Source organism: Triturus cristatus, chromosome 1_1 (genome assembly GCF_964204655.1).
Source record: "Triturus cristatus chromosome 1_1, aTriCri1.1, whole genome shotgun sequence".
NCBI lineage: Eukaryota > Metazoa > Chordata > Amphibia > Caudata > Salamandridae > Triturus > Triturus cristatus.
This window is the reverse complement of record NC_140579.1, coordinates 1,140,749,203-1,140,762,494: the sequence shown is the minus strand read 5'-3', so window position 1 is coordinate 1,140,762,494 and position 13,292 is coordinate 1,140,749,203.

The following is a 13,292-nucleotide window of genomic DNA, read 5'->3' as shown; positions in this document are numbered from 1 at the left end:
GTACCCCCTTTCAATAGTCACCCCTTAGATGGGATGCCTACCACAGAGGAAGAAAGTGATGGGGATACAGATGTGAGTGGGGATGAAGGGAGAACTAGCCCAGTGCCAAGTGTTATACTTGGCCCAGCTAAACTAAGGCTATTGGGGACTGACAGTGGGTTCACCCCATTGGATCTCCCCAGTGGACTTAACACAGGGCTTGGAAGGCAAAGGAATCGCTCAGGTGACTCCAATGCTTCCCATGGCTCTAGAGGCTCTCAAGGTCACTCCAGAAGGAGACTGACCACCCCTCAGAGGAGGGAACATGAGGCCAGAATGCAGGAAGCCCAGCTGAGGATCAGGAAGCAGGAGCTAGAAGTAGCCCTGATGGAAGAAAAACTGAGCAAGGCTAGGCAGCATAGAGAGAGTGGGTCTATACCCACTGGTGGCAGCAATGTCCCTAGGGACAAAGATAGGGTCTTTGACAATAGGAACCTGTCCAAGATTGTGCCCCCCTACAAAAGTGGGGATGACATCCACAAATGGATGACTGCTCTTGAGAGAGCCTGCAAAGTGCAGCAGGTTCCTGAAGACCAGTGGGCAGCAATCTTATGGCTCTCCTTTGAGGGGAGAGGCAGAGATAGACTCCTCACTGTTAGAGAAGAGGATGTCAGAAATTACAGAGTCCTGAAGAGTGTCCTAGTTGATGGGTTAGGCTTAACCACTGAACAGTACAGGTTAATGTTCAGAGACACCCAGAAGACACAGACTCAGGACTGGTCTGAATATGTGGAATGTGCCACTAAGGCTTTGGAGGGTTGGTTGCTGGGAAGTAAGGTGTCTGATTATACAGGATTGTACAATTTGATGATGAGAGAGCAGATTTTAAGTAATTGTCAAAACCAGCTTCTCCATCAACACCTGGTAGACTCAGATTTGACCTCTCCCCAAGAATTGGGAAAGAGGGCAGATAAATGGGTCAGGACCAGGATCAGGCCTAAAAACCAGGGTGGTGACCAAAAGAAAGATACCACCAAGCCTCAAGAGAAGGGTGGGGATAAAGAAAAAGAGAAACCTTCCTCAGGGCCCCAAAACTCCACACAGGGTGGTGGGTCCCAAGCTCCCTCCTCTACCACAGCTAAAAAGCCCTACTGCCATGAGTGTAAAACTCCTGGGCATTGGAAAACTGACAGCGGTTGCCCAAGGGCTAAAAACAAAACTGTTCCTCCAATTACTCCTGTCACACCACCTATTACTGTCAGCAGTAATCCCCCAGGTGGTGGGAGTGCCCCCAGAAATCTGGGTGGGTTTACTTGGGGAACACAGGGGGACCCTGGCTTAGCCAATTCCCCTACAGCAACCACTCTTGTCTGTGATGGTGGCATGGGGTTTGCCAACTTCACTGCCTGTCCCAACACTTTGGGTAGGTACAGACAGGAGCCCTACATCAATGGTACAAAAGCTGAGGCCTACAGAGACACTGGGGCTAGCATCACAATGGTGGCCCATTGGCTAGTTCCCTCTGAGCAGCTTTTGCCCGGTTTCTCCTACCAGGTGACTAACATTGATGGCAAACAGAACAGTCATCCCATGGCAGAGGTATGTCTCAGCTGGGGAGGGGTCACTGGCCCTAAAAGGGTAGCAGTGTCCCCAACCTTGCCTGTAGACTGCTTACTGGGGAATGACTTAGAACTCTCAGCTTGGGCTGGAGTTGAACAAGACACCCATTCTAAAATGGTAGGCCTTTCACAAAAGGGTAGGGGGGTTGTGCCATTCACAACCCCTGTCCAAATAGATTTCCTCCCTGAAAAGGTTGGAAGGGCAGTGGTAGCCACAGCCCAGGCACAGACAGACTTCCCTGTAGGGACTGGCAGAGCTGTGACAGTCACAGCTCAAACACAAACTGAGTGCCCCCCTGAAAAGGTTGGCAAGGCTGTAATGGTCTCAGCCTATACTCAGACTGACATAGGTGTAGTGAAGCCTGAAACAATGGATCACTCCACACAAACTGAGAGTAGTGGGGAGGAAGAAAAGTCTCCCTCTCCCCAGACATTAGGAAAAGGTCAGCCTCCTCAGGGATCTGACCTCACCCCTTGTGAAGGAACTGCCCCAGAGGTAGCCAGGCCTGGCCTGGCAGAGCCTCTGATGTCAGTGGCCCCTTCCAAGGTGGGATCCAGTCTGGTGCAGGTAGCCTGCCTCTCTCTACCCTGCCTCAGTCAGCCCAGGGCTGCAGAGGTCAGGGAGGCCAGTGGACCCCCAGAGGGCCCCTGTCCACAAGAACCCCCCCATCAAAAGAATGAGGATTGCCTGGCTAGTAGCCCTAGTCAGGTGATGGGTAAAAACATTCCTGAGGGATCTCCTTTACAGGTAGTTAGGGACCTCCCCCAGGGGGATTCTGTTGGGCACAGGCAAACATGGGACCTTAGGGCCCCAAACCTGACCTGTCCCTCCAGTAAGCCCACAAAAGGGACCCAGCCTCCAGCTTTAGGTAGCCAGAGGCTGACCCTGAGAGCACAGTGCAACTCAGTTAAAGAAAGAAAGGCATCCATGGTGGAGGATGATTGGAGGAAGCTGAGGCCTCACTTTGAGGACACTCACTTCAGTACTCCATCTCAACACCAGCCTTTTACTTTGCCAAGACACACCACAGGTAGAGATTCCCTATGGTGGAGACCCTCTGATACCCTTAGGGTGAGGGATTGCTTAGTGGACCATGAGACAGGGGGTAACCATGCCAGTGCTGGTTCCTCCTTATATGGCCACTTGGGCAATATAGGCTTACCTGGTCAAGGTCAGCCTTATCTCCCTTCGTTTGGGGGGGGGTTGTGTAGGAAGGTGGATATCTGACTATGGTTACCCCCAAATTTTTGCCTAGTGTCTAGCTGGTTTTTCGACTTAGTTGGCCTGAGATCCTGCCATTCAGGCTCTCAGGCTATCTGCTCTCTCTGTAAAATGGACTCCATGTACCCTAGGTACATACCCAATTGGTTGGATCACCCTGTCAGCCCCTGTACCAGTGTACACTAGGTACCCAGGGCATTGGTGTATCCAAGGCCTGCCAGGGGCTGAAGCATGTATTATGCCACCCCAGGCTTGGCCTAACAATCTGACACAACTGGCTGATCACTCAGCTGGGGTAAGTTGGTGTAATCACCTCTTACTTAGGTGTAGTATACCTATACCTAAACTTAAATGGGACACCTGGTAACCTATAAGTCACTCCTATGGCAGGCCTTAACAATCCTGAAGGCAGAGTGCTTGGTTCCATGTGAGATGGTGCTCTGGCATGAGCTGAGCCTGTCTGCAGTGGTCGGAACAACTTCCTTCTACTGTTTCCAGATATCGTCATACCATATACTCTTAAGTGCATTATGAACCTCGCGGTTAAATGCTATCTTTGGTTTGGCTTTATCAAAACATGTCGAGTAAGGTGTCATACGAATTGGAATACTAACCCCTCGCCAATTCTGGCGACGGGGTTAGCATTCCACCCTTCTAGAGGGACACGACATGTACAGTGCCTGAAACCCGGGTAAAATCAGACATAGCCTCAGCTCCACAAAATGGATGCTGCCACCACAGACACAAGTCTGCCCTCCTGCTGCTGGGAGTCCTTCCAGCTTGGGAGGTGTGGACAAAGGGTTTCCTGCCAGGGGAGGTGCATGCACCACCCCAGACAGGATTTTGTGTATTGGTCAGGTAGGGCTTGAAAGAAACCAGACATGCCTGTGGCTCACAAGGAGCCTCGGGGCATATGCCAGTTCAAACCGGTCCTGGGGCACACCAGTCCCGGGCCTGGGGCGAGCTGGACAAAGGATTGGGGGTGTAACCACCCCCCTTCCTGGTCCCACCCATAGGGAGGGACCTAGCAGGTAGTCCGGCCCCTAGAATCCGAATAAAGGTAGGAGCTGTGTCCTAAGACTTCAGACATCCTGGAATCAACTTGAAACTAAGAAGAAGACGGGAACTTCGACATTCTGCTGCACAGAAGACTGAAGAAAATCTCCCCTGTGGTCAGGGAGTGACCACCTTGCTAACGCAAGCACCATCCAGCGAATCAACGTCTGCTTTGCCGCCGCCTCCCGCCGGAGCCCGAGCCCAGAGACTGACAAGACCTGGACCTCCAGACCTCTCACCGCCCGATCCACAGTCCCTGCAAAGAAGAGACCCGTGGAGGCACCGAGACACGTGGAGCCAGCCATCTTGAAACGACCACGACAAGCTGACCAGTGCAACAACCGAGGCTCCCTCCAAGTTGTGCTTTGGGTCCTGAGAAGCCCAACCCTCGAGCAGCATCTGCACCAAAGGTGAGCCCTCCAGCATCTCCACGATCTGCGTGGGGCCCTTCTGCATTTTGCCACTCGACGCGCCTAACCGGTTGCTGGGCCGCTGGCTAGTGGCCATCTTGGCAACGAAATCTACGACAAACACCGCTGGTCTGGTTGCTCCTGACTGGCCCTTGCTCCCCTCCAAAGGAGCAATCCCTCTGACCTTGCTGGTCAGAACCAACAGCTGATTTCCGAATCCTCCTGCAATTGCTTTTGCCAAGGCTTGTTTGCTTCGATCAAGTCGCCGACACCGCCGACAGCGAGAGCCTGCGTGGGACAGCTCGTGAGCCAACTCCTGGACGTCGTCGACCTTCAGGGACCACGTGGCTGCGGAGACAAGCTACCCCTCATCACCTGTTTGCACCCGACATCGCCTGGTACCCACCTGGTGCCACGCTGGTCACTGGCTAGTGACTGTGAACACTGTCCCCTCTGCTTACAGGTCTTCAACATCTCCGATCCACTCTTGGATCCACTGCATCTCTCCCGGACCGACCGCCTGCAGCATCTTTGTCTTCAAGCTCCACGGAACAGATAGAAGAAACCCGACGCACTTCGAGGCCTATGCACCCGCTTCCTGTGGGTGAGGTAAAGCTGGCACACCTGTGCCCAAGTGTAGTAATACATCTCTAGTGCCTGTGTTCCAAATCTTAAGTTCCTAGGTCATCCGGAAGATTCCTTTTGCAGTAACTTTGTACTTTTTACGCACCCATTGAAACCTATGGGAGCACGCGTGTGACTATTTGCTCTGCACACGCCACCCGTGGACCTCCTGGTCACTAACTGACGTTAGCTCCTTGTAGGCCCAGCGATTCTAGAGGCCCTAGGCCTTTTCCCTTTTCTGTTCGTGGTACTTATACCACTATTTTAGTATATGGTTTGAGTGGCCACCAGGGCCTATCCATATAAAGTGCAACTTCTGTGTATTCTGTGATAATCTTGTTTGACGATTTGTGCTCCTGTGCTCATAAAGAGACTAGGGGTTACTTTGATAAATAAATACATATATATTTTGAATATATATCTGTGTGGTGTCCTGTCATTGGTATAAAAGGGGGTTGCATTTGGTAAAACAGCTGGCTTAACACGCTTCACGAGTTTAGCCTCAAAGACTGCTTAGCCTACGCTACCACTAGGGCAGCTAGTCCGAAAAGGTTGACTTACAACCACACCATAAGGGTTGCTTGGCATGGTACAAGGTGATCACTTTAACTAGTGAGCATCATATACCAGGCCAACTTCTCACAGTGAGTGTCAGTGAGTGTCAGTGAGTGTCAGTGAGTGTCAGTCAGTCAGGTCAGTCAGTGTCAGTCAGTCAGTCAGTGTCAGTCAGTGTCAATCAGTCAGTGTCAGTCAGTGTCAGTCAGTCAGTGTCAGTCAGTCAGTGTCAGTCAGTGTCAGTCAGTTTCAGTCAATGTCAGTCAGTGTCAGTCAATGTCAGTCAGTCAGTGTCAGTCAGTCAGTGTCAGCCAGTGAGTGTCTGTCAGTCAGTGAGTGTCAGTCGGTGTCAGTCAGTCAGTCAGTGTCAGTCAGTCTGTGTCAGTCAGTATCAGTCAGTGTCAGTCAGTGCCAGTCAATGTCAGTCAGTATCTGTCAATGTCAGTCAGTGTCAGTCAGTCAGTGTCAGCCAGTGAGTGTCTGTCAGTCAGTGAGTGTCAGTCGGTGTCAGTCAGTCAGTGTCAGTCAGTGAGTGTCTGTCAGTCAGTGAGTGTCAGTGAGTGTCAGTGAGTGTCAGTCAGTGTCAGTCAATGTCAATCACTGTCAGTCAGTGAGTGTCAGTCAGTGTCAGTCAGTGAGTGTCAGTCGGTGAGTGTCAGTCAGTGAGTGTCAGTCAATGCCAGTCAGTCAGTGTCAGTCAGTGTCAGTGAGTCAGTGTCAATCAGTGTCAGTGAGTCAGTGTCAATCAGTGTCAGTGAGGCAGTGTCAATCAGTGTCAGTCAGTGAGTGTCAGTAAGTGTCAGTCAGTGAGTGTCAGTCAGTGAGTGTCAGTCAGTGTTAGTCAGTGTCAGTCAGTGACAGTCAGTGTCAGTCGGTCAGTGTCAGTCAGTGTCAGTCATTGTCAGTCAGTCAGTGTCAGTCAGTCAGTGTCAGTCAGTCAGAGTCAGTCAGTGTCAGTCAGTGTCAGTCAGTCAGTGTCAGTCAGTGTCAGTAAGTCAGTGTCAGTCAGTCAGTGTCAGTGTCAGTCAGTCAGTGTCAGTCAGTGTCAGTCAGTCAGTGTCAGTGTCAGTCAGTCAGTGTCAGTGTCAGTCAGTCATTGTCAGTCAGTGTCAGTCAGTCAGTGTCAGTCAGTCTGTGTCAGTCAGTGTCAGTCAGTCAGTGTCAGTCAATCAGTGTCAGTCAGTCAGTATCAGTCAGTCAGTGTCAGTCAGTGTCAGTCAGGCAGTATCTGTCAGTGTCAGTCAGTCAGTGTCAGTCAGTGTCAGTCAGTTAGTGTCAGTCAATGTTAGTCAGTGTCAGTCAGTCAGTCAGTGTCAGTCAGTCAGTGTCAGTCAGTGTCAGTCAGTCAGTCAGTGTCAGTTAGTGTCAGTCAGTGTCAGTCAATGTCAGTCAGTGTCAGTCAGTGTTAGTCAGTCTCAGTCAGTCAGTCAGTGTCAGTCAGTCAGTGTCAGTCAGTGTCAGTCAGTGTCAGTCAGTCAGTGTCAGTCAGTGTCACACAATATCAGTCAGTCAGTCTCAGACAGTGTCAGTCAGTCAGTGACAGTTAGTCAGTGTCAGTCAGTGTTAGTCAGTCTCAGACAGTGTCAGTCAGTCAGTGTCAGTCAGTGTCAGTCAGTCAGTCAGTGTCAGTCAGTGTCAGTCAGTCAGTATAAGTCAGTGTCAGTCAGTGTCAGTCAGTCAGTGTCAGTCAGTGTCAGTCAGTGTCAGTCAGTCAGTGTCAATCAGTGTCAGTGTCAGTCAGTCATTGTCAGTCAGTGTCAGTCAGTCAGTGTCAGTCAGTCTGTGTCAGTCAGTATCAGTCAATCAGTGTCAGTCAATCAGTGTCAGTCAGTCAGTATCAGTCAGTCAGTGTCAGTCAGGCAGTATCAGTCAATGTCAGTCAGTGTCAGTCAATGTCAGTCAGTATCAGTCAATGTCAGTCAGTGTCAGTCAGTCAGTGTCAGTCAGTGAGTGTCAGTCAGTCAGTGTCAGTCAGTGAGTGTCTGTCAGTCAGTGAGTGTCAGTGAGTGTCAGTGAGTGTCAGTGAGTGTCAGTCAGTGTCAGTCAATGTCAATCAGTGTCAGTCAGTGAGTGTCAGTCAGTGTCAGTCAGTGAGTGTCAGTCAGTGAGTGTCAGTCAGTGAGTGTCAGTCAATGCCAGTCAGTCAGTGTCAGTCAGTGTCAGTGAGTCAGTGTCAATCAGTGTCAGTGAGTCAGTGTCAATCAGTGTCAGTGAGGCAGTGTCAATCAGTGTCAGTCAGTGAGTGTCAGTAAGTGAGTGTCAGTCAGTGTTAGTAAGTGTCAGTCAGTGTCAGTCAGTGTCAGTCGGTCAGTGTCAGTCAGTGTCAGTCAATGTCAGTCAGTCAGTGTCAGTCAGTCAGTGTCAGTCAGTCAGTGTCAGTCAGTCAGAGTCAGTCAGTGTCAGTCAGTGTCAGTCAGTCAGTATCAGTCAGTGTCAGTAAGTCAGTGTCAGTCAGTCAGTGTCAGTGTCAGTCAGTCAGTGTCAGTCAGTGTCAGTCAGTCAGTGTCACTGTCAGTCAGTCAGTGTCAGTGTCAGTCAGTCATTGTCAGTCAGTGTCAGTCAGTCAGTGTCAGTCAGTCTGTGTCAGTCAGTGTCAGTCAATCAGTGTCAGTCAATCAGTGTCAGTCAGTCAGTATCAGTCAGTCAGTGTCAGTCAGTGTCAGTCAGGCAGTATCTGTCAGTGTCAGTCAGTCAGTGTCAGTCAGTGTCAGTCAGTGTCAGTCAGTTAGTGTCAGTCAGTGTTAGTCAGTGTCAGTCAGTCAGTGTCAGTCAGTGTCAGTCAGTGTCAGTCAGTCAGTCAGTGTCAGTTAGTGTCAATCAGTGTCAGTCAATGTCAGTCAGTGTCAGTCAGTGTTAGTCAGTGTCAGTCAGTCAGTCAGTGTCAGTCAGTCAGTGTCAGTCAGTGTCAGTCAGTGTCAGTCAGTCAGTGTCAGTCAGTGTCAGACAATATCAGTCAGTCAGTCTCAGACAGTGTCAGTCAGTCAGTGACAGTCAGTCAGTGTCAGTCAGTCAGTGTCAGTCAATCAGTGTCAGTCAGTCAGTATCAGTCAGTCAGTGTCAGTCAGTGTCAGTCAGGCAGTATCTGTCAGTGTCAGTCAGTCAGTGTCAGTCAGTGTCAGTGAGTCAGTGTCAATCAGTGTCAGTGAGTCAGTGTCAATCAGTGTCAGTGAGGCAGTGTCAATCAGTGTCAGTCAGTGAGTGTCAGTAAGTGTCAGTCAGTGAGTGTCAGTCAGTGAGTGTCAGTCAGTGTTAGTCAGTGTCAGTCAGTGTCAGTCAGTGTCAGTCGGTCAGTGTCAGTCAGTGTCAGTCAATGTCAGTCAGTCAGTGTCAGTCAGTCAGTGTCAGTCAGTCAGTGTCAGTCAGTCAGAGTCAGTCAGTGTCAGTCAGTGTCAGTCAGTCAGTGTCAGTCAGTGTCAGTAAGTCAGTGTCAGTCAGTCAGTGTCAGTGTCAGTCAGTCAGTGTCAGTCAGTGTCAGTCAGTCAGTGTCACTGTCAGTCAGTCAGTGTCAGTGTCAGTCAGTCATTGTCAGTCAGTGTCAGTCAGTCAGTGTCAGTCAGTCTGTGTCAGTCAGTGTCAGTCAATCAGTGTCAGTCAATCAGTGTCAGTCAGTCAGTATCAGTCAGTCAGTGTCAGTCAGTGTCAGTCAGGCAGTATCTGTCAGTGTCAGTCAGTCAGTGTCAGTCAGTGTCAGTCAGTGTCAGTCAGTTAGTGTCAGTCAGTGTTAGTCAGTGTCAGTCAGTCAGTGTCAGTCAGTCAGTGTCAGTCAGTGTCAGTCAGTGTCAGTCAGTGTCAGTCGGTCAGTGTCAGTCGGTCAGTGTCAGTCAGTGCCAGTCAATGTCAGTCAGTCAGTGAGTGTCAGTCAGTGTCAGTCGGTCAGTGTCAGTCGGTCTGTGTCAGTCAGTGTCAGTCAGTGTCAGTCAGTCAGTGACAGTCAGTCGGAGTCAGTCATTGTCAGTCAATGTCAGTCAGTGTCAGTCAATGTCAGTCAGTCAGTCAGTGAGTGTCTGTCAGTCAGTGAGTGTCAGTGAGTGTCAGTGAGTGTCAGTGAGTGTCAGTCAGTCAGGTCAGTCAGTGTCAGTCAGTCAGTCAGTGTCAGTCAGTGTCAATCAGTCAGTGTCAGTCAGTGTCAGTCAGTCAGTGTCAGTCAGTCAGTGTCAGTCAGTGTCAGTCAGTTTCAGTCAATGTCAGTCAGTGTCAGTCAATGTCAGTCAGTCAGTGTCAGTCAGTCAGTGTCAGCCAGTGAGTGTCTGTCAGTCAGTGAGTGTCAGTCGGTGTCAGTCAGTCAGTCAGTGTCAGTCAGTCTGTGTCAGTCAGTATCAGTCAGTGTCAGTCAGTGCCAGTCAATGTCAGTCAGTATCTGTCAATGTCAGTCAGTGTCAGTCAGTCAGTGTCAGCCAGTGAGTGTCTGTCAGTCAGTGAGTGTCAGTCGGTGTCAGTCAGTCAGTGTCAGTCAGTGAGTGTCTGTCAGTCAGTGAGTGTCAGTGAGTGTCAGTCAGTGTCAGTCAATGTCAATCACTGTCAGTCAGTGAGTGTCAGTCAGTGTCAGTCAGTGAGTGTCAGTCGGTGAGTGTCAGTCAGTGAGTGTCAGTCAATGCCAGTCAGTCAGTGTCAGTCAGTGTCAGTGAGTCAGTGTCAATCAGTGTCAGTGAGTCAGTGTCAATCAGTGTCAGTGAGGCAGTGTCAATCAGTGTCAGTCAGTGAGTGTCAGTAAGTGTCAGTCAGTGAGTGTCAGTCAGTGAGTGTCAGTCAGTGTTAGTCAGTGTCAGTCAGTGACAGTCAGTGTCAGTCGGTCAGTGTCAGTCAGTGTCAGTCATTGTCAGTCAGTCAGTGTCAGTCAGTCAGTGTCAGTCAGTCAGAGTCAGTCAGTGTCAGTCAGTGTCAGTCAGTCAGTGTCAGTCAGTGTCAGTAAGTCAGTGTCAGTCAGTCAGTGTCAGTGTCAGTCAGTCAGTGTCAGTCAGTGTCAGTCAGTCAGTGTCAGTGTCAGTCAGTCAGTGTCAGTGTCAGTCAGTCATTGTCAGTCAGTGTCAGTCAGTCAGTGTCAGTCAGTCTGTGTCAGTCAGTGTCAGTCAGTCAGTGTCAGTCAATCAGTGTCAGTCAGTCAGTATCAGTCAGTCAGTGTCAGTCAGTGTCAGTCAGGCAGTATCTGTCAGTGTCAGTCAGTCAGTGTCAGTCAGTGTCAGTCAGTTAGTGTCAGTCAATGTTAGTCAGTGTCAGTCAGTCAGTCAGTGTCAGTCAGTCAGTGTCAGTCAGTGTCAGTCAGTCAGTCAGTGTCAGTTAGTGTCAGTCAGTGTCAGTCAATGTCAGTCAGTGTCAGTCAGTGTTAGTCAGTCTCAGTCAGTCAGTCAGTGTCAGTCAGTCAGTGTCAGTCAGTGTCAGTCAGTGTCAGTCAGTGTCAGTCAGTCAGTGTCAGTCAGTGTCACACAATATCAGTCAGTCAGTCTCAGACAGTGTCAGTCAGTCAGTGACAGTTAGTCAGTGTCAGTCAGTGTTAGTCAGTCTCAGACAGTGTCAGTCAGTCAGTGTCAGTCAGTGTCAGTCAGTCAGTCAGTGTCAGTCAGTGTCAGTCAGTCAGTATAAGTCAGTGTCAGTCAGTGTCAGTCAGTCAGTGTCAGTCAGTGTCAGTCAGTGTCAGTCAGTCAGTGTCAATCAGTGTCAGTGTCAGTCAGTCATTGTCAGTCAGTGTCAGTCAGTCAGTGTCAGTCAGTCTGTGTCAGTCAGTATCAGTCAATCAGTGTCAGTCAATCAGTGTCAGTCAGTCAGTATCAGTCAGTCAGTGTCAGTCAGGCAGTATCAGTCAATGTCAGTCAGTGTCAGTCAATGTCAGTCAGTATCAGTCAATGTCAGTCAGTGTCAGTCAGTCAGTGTCAGTCAGTGAGTGTCAGTCAGTCAGTGTCAGTCAGTGAGTGTCTGTCAGTCAGTGAGTGTCAGTGAGTGTCAGTGAGTGTCAGTGAGTGTCAGTCAGTGTCAGTCAATGTCAATCAGTGTCAGTCAGTGAGTGTCAGTCAGTGTCAGTCAGTGAGTGTCAGTCAGTGAGTGTCAGTCAGTGAGTGTCAGTCAATGCCAGTCAGTCAGTGTCAGTCAGTGTCAGTGAGTCAGTGTCAATCAGTGTCAGTGAGTCAGTGTCAATCAGTGTCAGTGAGGCAGTGTCAATCAGTGTCAGTCAGTGAGTGTCAGTAAGTGAGTGTCAGTCAGTGTTAGTAAGTGTCAGTCAGTGTCAGTCAGTGTCAGTCGGTCAGTGTCAGTCAGTGTCAGTCAATGTCAGTCAGTCAGTGTCAGTCAGTCAGTGTCAGTCAGTCAGTGTCAGTCAGTCAGAGTCAGTCAGTGTCAGTCAGTGTCAGTCAGTCAGTATCAGTCAGTGTCAGTAAGTCAGTGTCAGTCAGTGTCAGTGTCAGTGTCAGTCAGTCAGTGTCAGTCAGTGTCAGTCAGTCAGTGTCACTGTCAGTCAGTCAGTGTCAGTGTCAGTCAGTCATTGTCAGTCAGTGTCAGTCAGTCAGTGTCAGTCAGTCTGTGTCAGTCAGTGTCAGTCAATCAGTGTCAGTCAATCAGTGTCAGTCAGTCAGTATCAGTCAGTCAGTGTCAGTCAGTGTCAGTCAGGCAGTATCTGTCAGTGTCAGTCAGTCAGTGTCAGTCAGTGTCAGTCAGTGTCAGTCAGTTAGTGTCAGTCAGTGTTAGTCAGTGTCAGTCAGTCAGTGTCAGTCAGTGTCAGTCAGTGTCAGTCAGTCAGTCAGTGTCAGTTAGTGTCAATCAGTGTCAGTCAATGTCAGTCAGTGTCAGTCAGTGTTAGTCAGTGTCAGTCAGTCAGTCAGTGTCAGTCAGTGTGAGAAGTTGGCCTGGTATATGATGCTCACTAGTTAAAGTGATCACCTTGTACCATGCCAAGCAACCCTTATGGTGTGGTTGTAAGTCAACCTTTTCGGACTAGCTGCCCTAGTGGTAGCGTAGGCTAAGCAGTCTTTGAGGCTAAACTCGTGAAGCGTGTTAAGCAAGCTGTTTTACCAATAGTAACCCCCTTTTATACCAATGAAAGGACACCACACAGATATATATTCAAAATATATATGTATTTATTTATCAAAGTAACCCCTAGTCTCTTTATGAGCACAGGAGCACAAATCGTCAAACAAGATTATCACAGAATACACAGAAGTTGCACTTTATATGGATAGGCCCTGGTGGCCACTCAAACCATATACTAAAATAGTGGTATAAGTACCACGAACAGAAAAGGGAAAAGGCCTAAGGCCTCTAGAATCGCTGGGCCTACAAGGAGCTAACGTCAGTTAGTGACCAGGAGGTCCACGGGTGGCGTGTGCAGAGCAAATAGTCACACGCGTGCTCCCATAGGTTTCAATGGGCGCGTAAAAAGTACAAAGTTACTGCAAAAGGAATCTTCCGGATGGACTAGGAACTCAAGATTTGGAACACAGGCACTAGAGATGTAATACTACACTTGGGCACAGGTGTGCCAGCTTTACCTCACCCACAGGAAGCGGGTGCATAGGCCTCGAAGTGCGTCGGGTTGCTTCTATCTGTTCCGTGGAGCTTGAAGACAAAGATGCTGCAGGCGGTCGGTCCGGGAGAGATGCAGTGGATCCAAGAGTGGATCGGAGATGTTGAAGACCTGTAAGCAGAGGGGACAGTGTTCACAGTCACTAGCCAGTGACCAGCGTGGCACCAGGTGGGTACCAGGCGATGTCGGGTGCAAACAGGTGATGAGGGGTAGCTTGTCTCCGCAGCCACGTGGTCCCTGAAGGTCGACGACGTCCAGGAGTCGGCTCACGAGCTGTCCCACGCAGGCTCTCGCTGTCGGCGGTGTCGGCGACTTGA